This window comes from Xenopus tropicalis, chromosome 5 (genome assembly GCF_000004195.4).
Source record: "Xenopus tropicalis strain Nigerian chromosome 5, UCB_Xtro_10.0, whole genome shotgun sequence".
In the NCBI taxonomy this organism is placed as follows: Eukaryota; Metazoa; Chordata; class Amphibia; order Anura; family Pipidae; genus Xenopus; species Xenopus tropicalis.
Genome location: NC_030681.2, coordinates 133,863,340 through 133,882,238, shown reverse-complemented (window position 1 = coordinate 133,882,238; position 18,899 = coordinate 133,863,340). Strand labels below are relative to the sequence as shown.

Sequence of the window (18,899 nt, the reverse complement as noted above, 5' to 3'; positions counted from 1 at the left end):
TTCTACACTTTCTCTGCACACTCTGTTTCATTAATTTAAATGTTATTCATTTAGAAAATCAGAGCTTATTAAGTTGTTGCTGACACCTGTCACTTTTTGCTTTACATTTAATGTCAAAAGGTGTCTGTCATTTTTGCTTTATTTTAAACAGTTGAAGTGATTTAATGTTTAGCAATTTTTTACTCAAAGTCTGGATTTTGTTCCTTACCTTGCATAGTGAGATACAATCTGTAACTCTCCAGCTGATACCACACAACACCTGCCAAGGGGCTGGTGGCATTCTGGGAGTTTAGTAACAGATGGCTTGTCAATGTTTAACATAACTGAGGCGTAGATTTTTAGTTTAATAACCATGTTTAACTTAAAACACATATCAAAGGATAAACTGTGAGTGGGTTATAAAAGGACAGTACTAGTTACTTGGTGTTAGTACATATTTTAGCAAATAAACTGTACTGTTCATGTTTATTACTTTTGTTAGCCCAACCCAACATCCATGAAATAATAGGGCCATAGACATATAATTGGACAATCAAAAACCAGAGTATTTACTACATTTTTGTATCTTATCCATTGTCTAAGTGTCTACATAGTGAGATATGGAGGCAAATTTATCAACATTCACATGGTTTCAGAGGCTTTTGAAACCACAACTAAATTTCCACCACAACCACAAATGTCTAGTCATTTATTAAGAGCCAAATTGAAAAAGTAGAAATTAATTAAAAAGGTTTTTACATTTTTCTAAGAATGTTTGTGGATTTACAAAAAAAAAAAAAAAAACCCCAACGTGTGAGTGCAGTTTGACTAGGACAACTCCCATTACCTTCAACATGACCTCGACAGCTTTTAGATTATGTATTTTTAGATTTGCAGTTTTTGTGGTTTTGGCACATAAATGGTGAAAAATTACAGGACTTGTCTGATTCTGATTCTTCTTATTTAATTTCGCCCTTGAGATGTGAATTCATATTGTAAAGAATCTTATGATGTCACTCAGCTAACCATTTTAACATCGCAAATCATATCAAGCATAGTTCAGCCAAGATCATTCTTCTTCATAATATTTTCCACCTTTTTCATTAACCAAGGCATGAATGCTGGCGCAACATCTCTTTCCACAGGGTCATAGAAATATCCATTTTCTCTTAGGCTGCAAAACACAAAAGAAACCAGATCAACAAGATAATCCTATGCAGATGCCATAACCTTCTCTGCAGTTTCTTTTTCTTTAAGGAGGATCTCATGGTGCTGTTTGTTGTGTTGCTCTTTTGCCTCTGTCGCCTCTTCTAGACGCTGTGCCTTGGCAAGTTCTGTATCACGCAGCTCTTCAAAACAGACTGTTGTGCCCTTAATTGTGCAAGTTCCTCCTCTTCCATCACTTCACGGAGTGCTTGCTTAATTGTCTTGCCAACCAAATCTTCCAACATGGTTTCACTTCCAGTTTAAAATCAAATAGCTCTCCCTCCAGAATCTGTGTAGCTGCTCTTGTTTTAGCTGGGATAAAGGAAAAAACCTTAGTGTGGCATTTCATGTCTTTTTCAAAACCTAAAGTTAGGGGGCACATCTTAAAACAAATGTCAATTACAAACAAAATTGGCAGTACAACTTCTAGACTAGCCCAATGGACTACAGAATGAAATTGGCTTAGCAAAGAGTTACATTGAGGACCTTAGACAAAAATTAAGGGAACTGGAGACTTTGGGTTAAGTTTCTGACTTTGATGAAAAAAACGAATACAACCACTGAAAAACACTGGGTACTGGGAATACAGCTGGAAACAGTCCTTCTATAGAAACAGTAAAAGTGGTGAAGGGAATTCCATGGATAGTTAAAAATACAGTACTTAAGGAAGCTCGGATAGCAACACAACCCCTACCAATAATTTTTAGGGGCACAAACCCAAGAAGAGACAGGAAGGAGTTCTGCTCAGGTGGCTTTTCAGATTTCACCACAGAAAAGCTTGGTAATTGTGAACATCAGCAGGAAGCCATTGAAGGAGATAGAAACGTGTGTCTTGAGCAAAGGGATGGTGTATGTAACTACTAATCTAGCTGATAAATTACAGCTTTGCAAACATGTTTTTGTGCCCTTAGATTAATATCATACTTTGCACAGGACACCAAGTTAGCTATCTCCAAACTGATAACATTTTTAACGAATATGATGATGATGAGACTAGTGATAACTGACTTTTGTATGAATCTGCACGATGCAGATCAAAAAGTTAGTTTCTCTCCCCCCCTCCCCAATAATCATGCTGTAGAGCCTTTTATTAAGGTAGTGGAGAGTGACTTGGCTTAGTTAAAATGGACGCCAATGTTTAGATCAGGTACTAGTGAGAGTGGTCCTGGAAGAAAGGCTTTATCTAAACTGAAAAGGGATGATTCTGTTGTAATTAAACCAGTGGATAATGGTGGGGCTATAGTGATTATGAGCAAGGAAATGTATAGGACAGAAGCGTTGAGATGGCTTGCTATGATTGAACATCACCTTGTTTTGGATAGGGATCCACATGGGACCTGAAGAGGAAAACTGATATGTCTATTATTCTCAATTTTCCAGGTCATCATATACAGTATCTAGCAGAATGAAGTCTGAAACAACTGGGCTTTTTCTCAGAAAAGTCAAGTTGTTTTAGACTTAATTCTACTAGATACTAGGCAAATTGATGGCTATTTAGATATATGTGAATAAAATTTTATATTTCCAAAGAAATTAAGGAATTTCTAAGGGTGGATTACCTAAGAAAACCTGCATTTTGCTTGCTTCCCAAAATCCATAGGGACCTCAGGAATCCACCAGGGAGGTCTATTGTAGCTGGTATGTCTGTGATATGCCGACCATTGTCGGTGTTACTGCAGTCTCAAGTCTTTACATTTGGGATAAAGGTTATAACACAATTGAGTAGGTAATGGAATAAACAAGTTTTAGATGTCATCTGAATATCGTGTTATCGGAATAATTTTATATTATTTCATCTTGCACTTTAATATAAACAAATAAACTCCAACTGGTGGCATTTTGTTTTGTACTAACATTGCCATAACAGGATGTAGATGATGGCCAGACGTACTTTGATGAAATATGGCAGAATGTGGCCTTTCATTTGACAGAAGTTTATTGCTCTGCATGATTAGAGAGTGATTTAAAGGTTATACAAAGCTAGCTACCAAGTAAAGTATAGCAAATCAATTATTTGCAGGTAGCTTGTAGGTAGCAAAGGGTTAATTTTATTTACTGGGAGCTTGATTGACAGAACCCTTAGCCAACCACTGGCCACAACTGTTGGCATGTGTACCACTTGGATTGTTTGTCCCTCTTTAAGGTATTTAAGATTTTAGCATTGTTTTTTTTACACTAGAAATCCCCTTAAGAAAAGTTTTTCTGAAATGTTGGGGTTTCTCACCTTTTTGTGAACAACGTATCTCTGAACGTATCTGTTCACATTTGTTAATTTGCACCGTGAACACTGGAATACAAATATGCAATTGTAACATATATATATTGATGTATACATGTTTTAAATATATTCAATTACTTTCTTGCTTTGCATATACAAAGGTGTGTTAGATTCCAATAAAATCCCCAACAGTCACTAAGTTCTTATAAATACAGCTCTGTCATTCACATCAATGTGTCTTCCCTCTTCAGAGTCTGGTGTTCTAGGCTGTAAGAGTTCCTTAGTTTTTTACCAGATCTCTCCTTTGGACTTCCTGTTGCCTCTGGATCTCAACTGGGGGTTCAGTTGAGCAGACAAAGGTAACATAGGTAAAAAAGGTATGTGTATGTCCTTGCACCAGCCGTCTGTGATACATAATGTTTCCATAAGTCAGAGATCCCCTCAAAACGGGTTCTTATTTTTGAATGCTTGACTTGGAGGCAAGTTTTGGTTGCATAAAAGCCAGGCGTACTGCCAAACAGAGCCTCCTGTAGGCTGCCAGTCCACTTAGGGGCTACCAAATAGCCATTTAAAGCCCATATTTGGCACCCCCCAGAAACTTTTTTTATGCTTGTGTTGCTCCCCGTTTAGAATGTGGCTCATCGGTAAAAAAAGGTTGGGGATCTCTGTAAGTGAATGATTCTTCAGTTACATTTTCAGATAGATGGAAATGTATATGTTCCGTGCTCCATCTCTTTCTGCCTGGGTAACACTGACGTCGTGACTGCCCTTTTGCCTTCCAAACTTGTTGATTATAGTTGTTTTATTAAAATGACAAAAGAAGCTTTGCATCTCCTTTTCTGGAAGTTTAAATGTTACAGAATCGACTACCATTTAAATGTTAAGGTTTCCTTATTAAAATGTTCAAGTAATCCTGAGGTGGTGTTCCACTCATGAATTGCAATGAGGTTTCATTTTTTGCATCAACTATTGCTACAGTTAGCTGCTCATTATTGCATATTTGTATTCTGTTACTTCCATCTAGTGCAGGCTCGGTCCAACTCCTCTAGTTATTTCCAGCTGGCTGATTATTTTCCATATATATTCTATATAATGTTCAATTTTCTCAAAGGTCTGAAGAAAGTTCAAACAGGCAATGAAAAGCCACACAGGATGGCAGCAATATTTCAGTAACTTTAAAAATAAATGATGCAGTTCAAGCTAATAAGGTGAGTTAATTATTTTATTAAAGGGAAATTATACAACAGGAGACAGATACTAATTTTAAAACAATTGGATTTTTTTATTATCTTTTTTAAATTATATCATTTATAAACTTTTATAAAGCATGTAACCCTAGGGCCTAAACACTGGGGTTCAAAAGCGTAATTTTAGGGGTCATATTTTAGTCATATTAAGTAAAATAAAATAAAAAATAACATTGTCAGGCATTGATTCAAAGCGAATTTCTGCGTTTCGCCATTTGCGGATTTTTTTGCACAACAGGCGACAAAATTCGCCACAGAAAGATTGGACGCGCAACATTTTCGGCAAAAAATCCATGAAGCACATTTGTCGCACAACTTTTATGTCAGCCACAACTTTTTTTTGACTAGAAACGAAGTTTCACGAAACGGTTCACCAATGGCAAAATGCAAAAATTCGCTCATCACTATCCATAAACTGAGCAATTTTTTTTCTGAGTGAGGCATGCTGGAATATGTAACTTTAAAAACACCACATTATACCCCCACACTTTATCAAAGAAAAGGTTTGCTTTCTCTCTCTTTGCATTGTGTAGGATGAAATGCTGGTCTCTAGAACACCGAACACAAATCCTTATCCTTCATTCACAATCCTAAAGGGTGTAAAAATGGTCATCACATATTTTCAAAATAACTTTTCCAAATCCATAACAAATTTTATATCAAATAGTTACGTGCTTATTGTTAACAATGCTTGTGTTTACGGTGCCTAATTTTGACTCGTGATCCAAGCCCTCAACCCCTGCTGGAGCAAAACTGTTCCATCATTATTTAGGAACTATATAGAACCCTTGGTACTTTAGGTAAGGACACTGAACCATTCTAAAGAGAACACGGTGCGCTGAATAAACTTGGTACTGCCAGGGTTTGAAATCATTTCTTTGTCATTTAAGCCTTTTCCTGCAATATTTGCTTTAACTTCCTATTTATATGAAGAGTTAATTGTATAGTGGAATTAATATTGTGCAAAACTGGCTTGCAGAGCGTTGTTCTAAAGCAGATTAAATTAACAATATAATACAAGCTACACATCTGCTATTTTGTTTTATTTTCTTTTACTGAATGTTCTTCAGCATTGATCCAGTAGTTGGTAAAAGAAAACAGGTATTAACCAGGGGTAGCAGAGGCTGGCAACGGGTATACGGCTACAAACACTGGAGTTGATTAAAAGTGTAATTTAAAGGGTAACTATCAAGAATCCGTTTGTTATCTTGTGACATGATCATAAATTATTTTCAATATTTATATATAACCTGATTTATGATATATAGTCCCCATAAAAAAACCTATTACTGCTGTAATTATTAGCTTTAGTAATAAGCAATTTTTTTTGCCAGGCATAGATTCACAGCAAACTTCCGCATTTCGCCATTGGGGACTTTTTTCGCCAAACATATACATTAAATACAGCAAGGAAGAGAAGTAGTGCCTCCCAAAATACATTAAATACAGTGAGGGGCAGAAGTAGTGTCACCCAATATACATTAAATACAGTAAGGAAAGGAAGTGCCACCTAATATACATTAAATACAGTGAGGGGCAAAAGTTGTGCCACCTAATATAAATTAAAGTAAGCAGTAGGAACTTTAGTCTGAAATACATTAAATACAATGAGGACTTACCCTTCCTAAAAGCAGGTTTTCTGAAGGCTGGAGAACATTTTAAGCATTGCAGAGAAATTGTGTGCTTTGCTAAAATGTGTTCACTTGAGAGAATAGCACCAAGGAAGGTGAAGCCCTGTTTACTATTGTTTGACTTGGGTCATTTTGACAGTACAGAGTAGGAGAAACAATAGCTTATCTGAAAGCAGTTCTATTGTACAACACTGCCTCATTTAAAATCTCAGACAATGCACTGAGATGGCGCCTACACACCAATATTACATCTTAAAAAATAAATTTGTTGGTTCAAGAATAAACATTTAAATGCTAAAGTGAATTATTTGCGATGTAAACAGTGTAATTTAGAAATAAAATGTATACTCTAAAAATCATGACAGTATCTCTTTAAAGGACAAGTAAAGGCAAAATACATATCATGACAGCAACTTAATTATACTAGAAAAGCGATCAACCTCATCATGTGTAGTAAGAATAATTTCACGACTGATCAGTTTCTACACAAACTGAGGAAAAAATATTTACAAATGATGGATCAGTTAACACTGACAACTGGCCAATAAAATACAATGCTGTGACACAGACCAATCCTGTGCCTATTACCAAAGACATAGAATTTAAAACTGGAAGTCATTTCATTAATGCAGAGGCATGGAAAATAAGGAAGGATCCTGTATTCCGTTTGTTTCTCCACAACCTTTAAAAGAGAATCAAGAAGGAATGCATTTACCAGTAATTCATTCAACACCTATTGGTGGTACTGAATGTATTGATTTATCGACAATTCATCCAGCTGATTCAGATTTTGAAGAAAAAGAACATACAGTTTCATTTAAAAGTATTGAGGAGGATGTCACATATGACCCTGTGTAAAAAATCCTCTTTCATAGCTCATCTGAAAGTGAATGTGATGATAGCATTCTAAAGCAAGAGGATACTTAAATTGGAAATTAATTGTATTCAAACATTGTCTCGATAGACTGTTTCATTTAGTACACTGCCAGCATCACATGGAAGAATTTTATCAGACCCCCATAGTCGACAATCGATGGAAGTATGTCGACTGTCAAACTAACATGTCTTAATGGTCACCAAGCTCTGTTTTGGAGAAGTCAACCTGTTATAAAAAATCTCACCAGGGAATGTCCTAATAACAGCAACAATATTGATGTTCTTTGTTCAGAAAAGTCCATAGCATGTACTTTATCTTTGGAGTCTCCATCTTTTCACATATCACATTCTATAACTATCAACAGTCCTATTTATTCCCCTCAATAGACTACTACTGGCAGAAAGAACATAAAAGCTTAAGAGAAGAAATTGCAGCTAGAGAAGTTGTTACTGCTTGTGATGGGCAGTTTGATAGCCCAGGCCACTCTGCCAAATTTTGCATTTACTCATTCATGGACATAATTACAAAGAAAATTATAGCCTACACTATTGATCAGGTTGGTCATGGAAAAACTTATTAAGTTTAAAATAGCAGCCACTGACCGACATTCATCAATCAGAAATCTAACGTCGACAAAATTTAAAAAGCTTGACCACCAATTTGATGTGTGGCATCTGTGTAAATCTTTAACAAAAAACTATTGGCTGCCAGCAAAAAGAAAAAATGTGGTTGATTTAAATGGATTTCATCAATCACAAATCTTTTGTGGTGCTCACACACCTGTGGCCAAAATGTGGAACTCTTATTGGCAAAATGGAAATCTGTCTTGTACCATATTTCCAATGTTCATCGTTTTCCAAAGCGAGAATTATAAACAATGCCTTCACCAAAAAATAACCTGGAATGAAGCAAGGGAATGCACAATGGATAAAACCAGGGCACCCGGCACAGGCAACTCTGCTTGTGTTCTTCTAAAAGATATGCGTCAGATAGAGAAGTTCTGTCACACAGGCGACCTAGAAAATTTTCATAGCAAGGTTCTAAAATACAGATTGAAAAGGATTGCCTTCAGAATGGAAGCAATGCATGCCAGAACACTTCTCGTAATTATTTCACACAATAGAAAAGTGAACCGTCCACAAGCTACTGTGAAATGTGCACAAAAGTCATCATTACCAGTTGGCTCCAAGAGATACAAAATTATTTTTCCTAAGTGTAAGAAAGAGTGGGCGGCCAAGGCCATCTATGAGGATGAAGTGGATGACCACCTGATGACAGCTTGAAAATCCTGTCAGGGGAACGGGATAGCAAATCTTCATCTGTTCCTTCAAATATTGCTACACTTGAACGACCGGACAAAACAGACATTGTAGCTATACATGTTTCACTATTTGCTAGATAAATGGTAATAACAGTAAATATAACAGAGTTGAAAAATTTAAGGAAATACAGCAGACAATATTTCAAGCTTAAGTTGATTTTATTTTAAAACCGAAGTAACAAAATAGAGATGGATGTTTTAGCTCTGTTGTGTCCATTAACACACTGTAAAGTTTGTAATATTTACTATTTTTTTTATGTTTAACCAAGCAAAAAAATTATTGACTTGAATGCCTATCACTGTGGCTACACAGCAGATTTCTTTATAAAAATTTTAGTAGTCTGTCTAATGCAAAGAAACATCTTTTGCCAATACTTGATTTAAGTTCCCCACTTGATTTAAGTTCTTATTTATCTTCTGTTTGTCACTGGGTGACTTCAACTCAAGGTTAGAAAAGAGGGGCACACCCACCAATCACAATTCACCTATTGAAATTTACACTGCTGCCGTTCTTTAACTATTAATACTAGGGTCCTTTAACCTTGCAGTTAGTCACTGGGTAACTGCAGTTCCAGGTTAGGAAAAGTAGGTGGAGCCACCAACTGCCAATCAGATGTCACTCATTGACTTTCAGTGGGGAAATTTAAATTGCTGCCATTCAGACACTATTAAAACCAGGGCCCCCAAATTTTGCACAGTGGTTTTAACTATATAACTGTGGTCAGTTATATAGTATAGTTAAAGTTATATAGTATAGTTAAGGTTAGAAAAACAGGGTGGAGCCAACAACAGATCAGATTTCATTCAGTGACTTTGCGTTTTTAAAACCGACATGAAGTTTGTTCTCAAACTTCCCTTTCTATTTACTATTAAAGTTTAACCAAGGTGAATCACTGTAAAAGGCTTGACACTTAATTCCCAGAACCTTGTATACTTTGTCATAGCCCTTCAATTATGTTAAGTGCCTAGTTCAAACACTTAATTCATCAAATATCTAATTAAAAAATGGCTTCTGAGATAGGATGGTGTAAAGAAAATGTCAACATTTTGCATCTAAGTTTAAGTACCACAGGTGCTATGGAGACATTTCAACTCTTAGTGGCAGAATTATCAACATTTCAATTCAACAATTCACGTTTCCTTTTAGGTTTTTTTGTGGCTCGTTTTTTGTTTCAGAAACAAATTTTTGCCGCCATTCAAGGTCTAAAAACTGTGTACTACACTATGGACACTAGAGCTCCCTTGACAAAGGCGTTTGAGCCGAAACATTGGGGTATTCTCTCATCCAGAGTATCTGCCTTCATATCTTTTTCAGTTTTTTCACTGGGTGGTATGTAATGATTTGTTTATTGATGGATATTATGGGGTTTTTTTTTTAAATGCAATACGGTTGGCTACATAATGACCTGATTAGTTTAAAAGACATTTTTAATTTATTACCTCCCTGAAATATTTTTTTTTCATGTGCAGGGTTTATTTGAGGGTTTTGTTGGTATATATCAGTGATCCCCAAACAGTGGCTCAGGGGCAACATGTTGCTCCCCAACCCCTTGAATGTTGCTCTCAGTGCCCCCAAACCAGGTAGTTATTTTTGAATTCCTGACTTAGGGGCAAGTTTTGGTTGAATAAAAACAAGATTTACTACCAAATAAAGCCCCCTGTAAGCTGATAGTGTGCATAGAGGCTGTCTAATAGCCAATCACAGCCCTTATTTGGCACCTCCATGAACTTTTATGGTGCTTGTGTTGCTCCCCAAGTCTTTTTACATTTGACTGTGACTCGAGTAAGACGAGTGACGAGTAAGAAAGGTTGGGGACCCCTGGTGTATATAATCCTCTTATGGGGGGATTTTTTGAAACCCTAGCACCTGGATTTTTGTATATACATATATATTTTGTTTGGATTGTTTTTAAAGGGGCAAGTGTACTTTAGCCCAGAGTGCCCTCCACTATTCTAAATTCTGGTTACCTCATGATCCTGCTAAGCCTTGTTTTGGTGTGTTTTTCCGGTTTTTGACTTCTGCCTGTTGTCCTGACCACAATACTTGCTGCCCATCTTTACCTTAGCCTGAATTGACCACATTTCTGTCTTGTTTTGTCCTTGCGTGTACTTCACATTTTGGTAGTCTAAAACTCCGAAGTTAGTAAGTTCCAAGCCAGTACCGCAGCAGAAAACCAGGGGCCCCAAAAGGGTCTGGTTGGGTACACCTTACTTACTGAAGAGTCAGACTTTCGTAAGTGGTCCAACTTCCTGGTTACTATCCAACTATAACTTACACCCACTACAGGTCAATACATGGGCTAGCAGGTCAGAGAATAAAACCTTTAAAAGAAACCTACTACTTCATTTCCTATCTTAGGTGCTGAACTGTTTTAAAAGAATTAAGAAGTGATTGTACAATGCATAATATAGCCCAAGGAAAGAACATTTTGGACATTCTAATCACTTCACGTTGCTTTCTTTAAAGCATAGATCATGAGTACGACTTAACTTTTAAAAAAAAAATGCATTACTTTTATTACTTCCAACGCAAAGAAAATAAGATGGATCCTTTTTATTATACTTTAGAAGAATGAGAGAAATGGGACATTGTTACAGGAAGGTAGAAGACATAACTCACAGGCGCTTGCCAATTATATTTATTGCAGCAAAAACCATTTATATTTAAAAATGACTGACTGTTCCAGCAAAATGCTCTATAAACTTAAAAATCTGACTTTTTCAGTTAAAATCTCCCATTTATTTCGGAGGCATTTGATTTGGAAATGACCCATTTTGATGGACACAAATACAAGTGATTATTTGAGACTAGTTCTCTTACAATAATCAGTCATAAGGAAAAATAAACCATTTGAGCTTCCTATCTTCCTAGCCAGAGGTTTGTGTGGTTTTGCTTTCCACTGTGCCTCACTGTGCTGCTTAGATAACTCGAAATAAGATTCAGGTCATATAGATTTTATTATATTGCCATTCCCACTATTGCATTTATTTCCATTTAAAGAGGACCTGCCACTACTTTAAAAGAGCATTATACTGTTTGTAATTGTGTTAAATGAACTTACTGTTTGCATCTATGTTTAAAATTCGTAGAATAAGGCATTTTTTTTTACTTTATAAAGCAGCACGTCTGGAAATGCAATTTTAAAAAATAATCCAGTCCGACTTCCACCCTCACTTTGTGCTCTTCTGAAAATCTCACGCATGCGCACTGGCAGAGTACGAGTTGCCTCAAGAAGAAAGGAGCCGAAGAAGCAAACGCGTTGGGAGTTTTCAGCATTCTGAAGTGGCTATTGTACACCTCTGATCATGTCTCCCTTCAGGAATTGTCTCGGGGGCAGCATCACCACTGGGAACCAAGCAGGAGATTTTTGACAGGAGTTTGAATTTCCCACCCCTCAAGTCCCCAGTGGAAGCGATTGCAAGGAAGCTGCAAAGCAGCCGATGGGTGAGAGGGGGTGAACGCGCCTGAGGGGAGGAGTGCAAATGGCACGGGGGGGGGAGTGGCAAGGGGAGATGCCAGCAGCTAGGGGAGACTAGGGGTGCAGAAACTTCAAATCCGGCCCTGCATCTGCATGGCACACAAGGTAGCAGCAGACAAGGGGATGCCTACATGCCTCCCCCCGCCTGCCTTTCTTGGATCCTACGCGGAAGCAGTGCAGCAGGTCTCTAAGCTCAAAGATGGAGTGAAGAGGTCAGCGCACATTTGCAGATGGCCATATGTAGCATGCAAAGTGCACAACAATGTGGGCATGTTTTACACTTTCAAAAAAATGACAAGCATAACTTTTTTTACGCGCACAGCAATCTTTTTTACGCGGCCCTCAATTTTTTGACACAGTGAATTTTTCTGCTGCAAATTTTGTTGCCCATTCTGCGAAATAATCCACCAATGTCAATACAGGGAAATTCGCTGTGAATCCATGTCTGGCAAATTATTTCGTTCATCACTACAACGAAGGCTTAAAAAGGTTGGTTTGGTGCAGTTTTAGCTAACCATGGTGACTGTAAAGATGAGCCATGCTTCCCTCAAAATCCTCAGAGGTCAGCTTCAGATCAGAATTCTTCAATGCAACCCTCCCCTAGAAATGGCAACACTGACTGGCGCATATGTGACAACTGTGTGGCAATGCCAACTGCTCCTGAATCTGCGTGTTGCAAAGAAATTGGCAATATTACTGATGTCATGGATGAAGAATAGTTATGCATCATACAACATCCATTTTTGATGATTATTGCCAATATAGAAAAAAGATAGAAATAAATCTAAAAATGATCGGCAGCAAAGGCTTCCATCTAATATCCAAAACCTTAACTGGTATCTTTATCTTATAAGCATTTATTATGTAACGCTTGCCCTATGCAAGTCACATCAATATGGTTAGACTTTCAACTAAGTACTAGTTTTCAAATTTAATGGGCGTTAAGTCTTCCCCCCTTAGGTCACCTTCACTTTCTTCACATTGCCTATGCTGAGTGGAATGTGACGAGCAGTTGCTTGCATAAAGAAAAGCTTTTGTTCACAATATAAAGATTGATGTTCATGAATATTATTGTACAGCTGAAGTCACCCATTATTTGCAACTACATCATTTCAATTCCAAGCTTGTTACTCTATGAAGCTCAATTAGACAATAAATTGATCAAGCTCCATGAAACTACTGAGCAGTTACACCCCTTAGCACAGTATTTCATTTATAATGGTCAAACACATTGATCTAAATATTACACTCTTTAATAACATTTTAGTTTATTAGGTCCTTTTTCCTATTTGGAAAATGCTAACATAAAACTGCTGGGAATCCCTCGTGATTACCCAGTGCAATAGTTATGGCCTTCTGTTCATTCCAACCATACTGGTACAACTTTACTATTTCAACTTTTACATTCAATATCAAACATATTCCTTTCTACATCATCACAATCTTATCAATTTTAATTAAATGGAGCTGTCAGGCATAAATGCTAATAATTTCACTGCATAAATGTGCATGGCAGTAACTAATAAGTTAAACATAATTTAGAATACGCCTGGATTCATGGGTACCTAAGAAAAGGAGTACGGAGACCTATTCCGTCCTGTGCTGTAAAGGTCATTAGGGACAAATTCCCAGATCCGGAAGAATTATATATGGGATTCCGGCAACATCAGGATTACGTTGCTGAATATATGACCCTTGATTTAATTTTTTCTTAAATTGTTTAGTAGTTATTTTACAAAATAAATACTAATATGCATATTTGGGAGTCTTAATTTATTTATTTTTATTTTCGGTCTCCACCTTCCCCAAAAGAGCCGTCCTGTCACACACCATTTTTTTTAATTCATTAAGACTCTCTGTAAATGATTACATTCAAAATTCATAAAATATAAGCATTAATATCTAAACATTTTTACATAAATAAAAAAAAAAAATCTTGTATCTTGGTCCAGTACACCTATTAAAGGGGGGGTTGTTTTAAAACGGGGGGAAATTAAAAGATTAAATCATCAGTGACATTTCTCACTGACTTCTTTAAAACCTCACCAGCCCTTATTTGTCCATTTTTTTTCTTGGCAACTTTTTTTTATAATTTTTTTTTCTTTAAAAATTTTTTTTCTTTAATAAATCTTAAATATTTGAAATTTCTAAAAATAAAATGAACATGTGTTTGTGTCTCTTCCCCATTCTTTTCATTAATTTGAGAAAAAATGGAAACTTGAGTTTTGACAAATAACCCCCAAAAGGGAAAATTTATGAAAGTATGAGTATTGAGTATTTCACAAATTCGACAAAACAAAAAAATCTCGAAGTACAGTATGTGTGCTCGTTATGAAATAAACATAAAAACAATTAACTTCATTGCTTTAAATACATGAGAATTTTTTTTAATTGTTATTAATCAATTAGTCAAGAAAAGTGAACAAAAGACAAAGAACATAAAGAACAAAGGATAATACATACTGTACCAATTAATAAAAGCTAAGATATTCCTTAGCATTTAGGATATAAAATAAAATTGAATTAAATTAAAGTGAATTAATGCTCACTTGCAATTGTCAACATTATGGCTAGTCATAGGGGCCTATTTATCAAAGTACGAATCCGTATCTGTAAATGGGAAAAATTTGTTTAAAATTCATAATTTACCTCCCATGGGGAGGTATTAGTTAGGGAACCCCAGGAGGCGGGAAGTAGTTGGGAGTTTAGGGAAAGGGCACCAGAGCCTTGGGAGGGGGAGGAGGCCCAAGAGGCCTGGGTTAGCGCAGGGAAGGGGGGAAGTTAGTGCAGGGCAGGGGGGATTAGTTTAGTTAGGGCTGGTCAGGGCAGGGGCAGCAGCAACAATCTTCTGTTAGTGCGGTGCGGAGGGCCCCACGTAACTTCAGGAGGAGTAGCTGGGAGGAGGAGGCTGGGCCCAGCCACAGACAAGGACCAAGATTCCCCAGTGAGGAAAATGTGGCGCTGGTTGAGAAAGTAGTGAGACAATGGGACTGTTTGGTGCCAGGTCCTGTCAGGTCACAGCTGCAAGAAGATGAGAACTGTAGCAGCGGGTAGCGGATCGTGTGAGCAATGTAAGCGCTATACGCCGTGATCACCACGTGGTGTATAAGCGCTTCAGCGCCCTGAAGAGGTGTGTGAAGAAGAGGTTCGTGGCCATGAGAGCAAGGGCGCAGAAGGTGGGTGGAGATCCAAGATTTGACCTCCAGTTTAAGCCCATTGAACGAGTTGTTGGTGTAGAGGTCTTTGGAGGGCTGCCAGGCGAATTTGTGGCCCCAGGGGGAGGGTATTAGTTATGGAACCCCATGGGGAGGAAAGTAGTTGGGAGGTTAGGGAAAGGGCACCAGAGCCTTGGGAGGGGGAGGGAGAGGAGGCTCAAGAGACCTGGGTTAGTGCAGGGAAGGGGGGGCAGTTAGGGGGGGCAGTTAGAGGGAGCAGTTAGTGCTGGGGGGGCAGTTAGCGCAGGGCGGAGGGGATTAGTTTAGTTATGACTGGCCAGGGCAGGGGGGTGGCTAGTGAGGAGGGGCAGCAGCAACAATCCTCTGTTAGTGGGGTGCGGAGGGCCCCACGTAACTTCAGGAGCCAGTGGAGAAGGAGGAGCTGGTGGTGTAGGAGGAGGCTGGGCCAAGCCACAGACCAGGGCCGAGATTCACCAGTGAGGAAAATTTGGCGCTGGTTGAGAAAGTAGTGAGACAATGGGACTGTTTGGTGCCAGGTCACCGCTGTAAGAAGAAGAGAAATGTAAGCGCTATATGCCATGATCACCACGTGGTGTATAAGCGCTTCAGCGACCTGAAGAGCTGTGTGAAGAAGAAGTTTGTGGCCGAGAGAGCAAGGGCGCAGAAGGCGGGTGGAGGTCCAAGATTTGACCTCCAGTTCAAGCCCATTGAACGAGTTGTTGGTGTAGAGATCTTTGGAGGGCTGCCAGGCGAATTCATGGACACAGATAGAAGATGTAAGTTTTTATTTTGAATTGGAAAGCACTTAGTGTTTCTTAAAAAAAAATATTTGCTAATTTGCAGCTTGGGTTCCACATAAAAGTCTTACTAGAACCCCAGTTCCCCCACATGCCCCTCATATAGATTCCATGAACTGCAGCTCATCACACCACATTAATAATGGCAAGTGATTTATCTCTAGCTATTTAATGGTTTTTGTCTTGTTTTAGAACCTCTGCGGGGGCTTTGTACTTTGGTTTCCAAACTTTTTGAGCAATTTATTTTATTTTATTTTTTTCCTTCTGTGAACTTGTAGCTGAAGCGCAGAGCCAAAGGCTAACAGTGCAGGAGAGAGACCCACCAGCAGACGCCGCCAGAGGCAGAGGTGCAGCCCCAGAATGTCAGTGGGGCAGATATATCGGACCCCATTATATAAATGTTGTTACTATTAAGAACGGACATGATAATATATTGAAATTCAAACTCAAATACCGATGAGGCGTGCGGAGACCTGTTGGAAACCGGCAGTGCCAAGGAAATGCAAAACTGCAAGCAGTTTGCATATCCCGGCAAGGCCTGAGACAGGATCCAGGTCCTGCCTAACAAGATTAAAAACCTGAAGACTGGTGGCACGCCTCACGCGGTACATCCGCACCACCTCGTCATCAGACAGCTCATCAAGGACCGCCCTCCAGCATCAAAAAGGCTGTCTAGCAAGCGGCAAAGGAACAGGTGGGCTCCTGTTGTCTACGCAAATACGAACAACTGCATGCAGCAGAGGGAACAATATATCATGCTCCATACTTTGCATAGTGTTTACTTTGTCTTTTATTTTATGCAAGAACTGACTGTATCAAACTCAATTGCAAAATTAATAATAAGGCTACGGTGCACTGTCTTTCATCCTTCTCATTGATTTTTCATACATTTATGTTTAATTAGATGTGACGGCAGAACTTTGCCTGGTGATTTTGCAGGTTGTTAATAATCCTCTCGTTTAAACAAGATAATATATTGCTCCAACATTTGAGAGAAGATTTTAAGACTTTTAATTGCAATCTATATTGTGCCAAGATCAGTTAAAGCAATTTAAGATTTAATTAGCCAATTAACGTTATATTACTTTGGGAAAAAAAATGGAGACCACAGCAGTCTTAAGTTATTTAGCATCTCACTTTAAAAATACACTATATGGCCAAACGTATCCAGATACCTACTTATCCAATATCTAAGTGGACAGAAAGATGAACAGTAACAAATCATCTTAAAAGGCCCCATTATACAATAGTGTTATGGCAAAAAGCTACCCTTTACACGGCCAATAACACCAAAAAATTGAAATGTCCTAAATGCATTAAAAGAAATGAAACTGACACAGGCTCTGGCACAGAAAGCCAAAAAAGTTTAAATACTTCAAAGGGAATGACTTCCAACACATTATTTTTGTTTACAGTTTTCCTAGATTACTATGAAGATTTGATATGGTTTCCAATTAAGGGTAAGCAATATATCCTACTAAGTATAAATGAGCTTGTTAGTTTTAGCAGGCAGTTATTTGAAGGCTTGGTAAGAAATCACATTCAAAATCATGTTGTGGAAAATGGCATTATGAGCAGTAATCAATGGCTTTATGAAGGGCAGGCCAGACAAATTTGATTTATTTTTATGACGAGATAGAACTTGGACAGTGAGGTTGTAGTAGATGTGATCTGTTGGTCTTGGTGAAGTCCTTTGCACATGAATAGGAAACTGGCTACAGGGTCGGGTGCAGAGAGTGCTTGTTAATGGTAATGGTTGAAGGTTCTTAGTGGGGTCCCTCAGGGTTCTGTATTAGGTCCACTTTTATATAACTTATTCATTAATGGCTTAGGGGAGGTTATTGGGAGGAATGTATCCTTGCAGATGACACAAAACCATGCAGATAAATTAAATAAATTCAGGATGTGGCAGCAACAGGATCCTGACAAACTGGCAATTTAAGAGGCAGAAGAGATTCAACGTGGATAAATGTAAGGTCATGCACCAGGGATGTAAAAATATGCAATGCAATTAACTACGTAATATAAACTAATGAATAAAATGGTTAGGACTTAAAAACCATCAACATAAAGTCACACAGAAATATGAACCAATGTAATTTTATTGAAAACAAACATATACATAATATGTTCAGTGGTACTTGTGGAAACACTAAGAAAATAAATGATTTAAACTTGGGTCTATAATAACAGGGGAAAACCTTCCAAAAAATGGACCTGGAGAAGATCCCTTTTTTTAGATACCACTATCAAAAGAAGTGGCATATTTATGTAAAAGTGACAGGTAGGAATTGCATATTGACTTGTTTCATCCTTGCCAGATAACGTTTTTAGAAATCCACCAGTAATGTCATACAGGAGATTACAAACGATGCTAGTAAAATCAGACATGGATTTTCTATTGTTGAAACAACGGCAACTACGGCCATCCCATGCCTGGGTTGTAGTTGCTGCTCTGTGAAAAAGGTAACGTGATATATAATCCGAGAAAATGTTTTTCTGATAAAAATTAATGGGTTTTTATATTTGAGAAAGCTCTTAAGTGGTTTATGTTATGAAAAAAGAAGCAAGACTGATACGGAGATTGGAAACGTTAGCACCCTATGGCCTCAATATAGAAAATAATTGAAGAAAATTTTATCAGTGACTAGTGATGAGCGAACTTTTTCGCCAGGCATAGATTTTGCAGCAAATTTCCGCATTTTGCCATTGGCAAATTGTTTCGCAAAACTTCGGTGAAAATTTGTTGCACATCAAAAAAGTAGCGGTCTCATCAACATGGACGCAGTCACGTAAAAAAAGTTGCACGACACCCGCTGTTTGCTAATTTTTCGGCGAAGCAAAACGGGACAGATTCGCCAATACTGGTATTGGGAAGTTGCACAAGAATATTTTGTTTTAAGCTGCATTTCATGTTGAATGTTTTTTTGTGAAGGCCTGTTTCTAACTAAATCCTGTTTAAAGGAGA

At 37.9% G+C, this 18,899-nt stretch overlaps 1 pseudogene; it reads right to left on the bottom strand.

Annotated features, from left to right (window-relative positions):
- Positions 1–927: 927 nt before the first annotated feature.
- LOC116410993 lies at positions 928–8,008 on the bottom strand (annotated as a pseudogene).
- Positions 8,009–18,899: the final 10,891 nt, after the last annotated feature.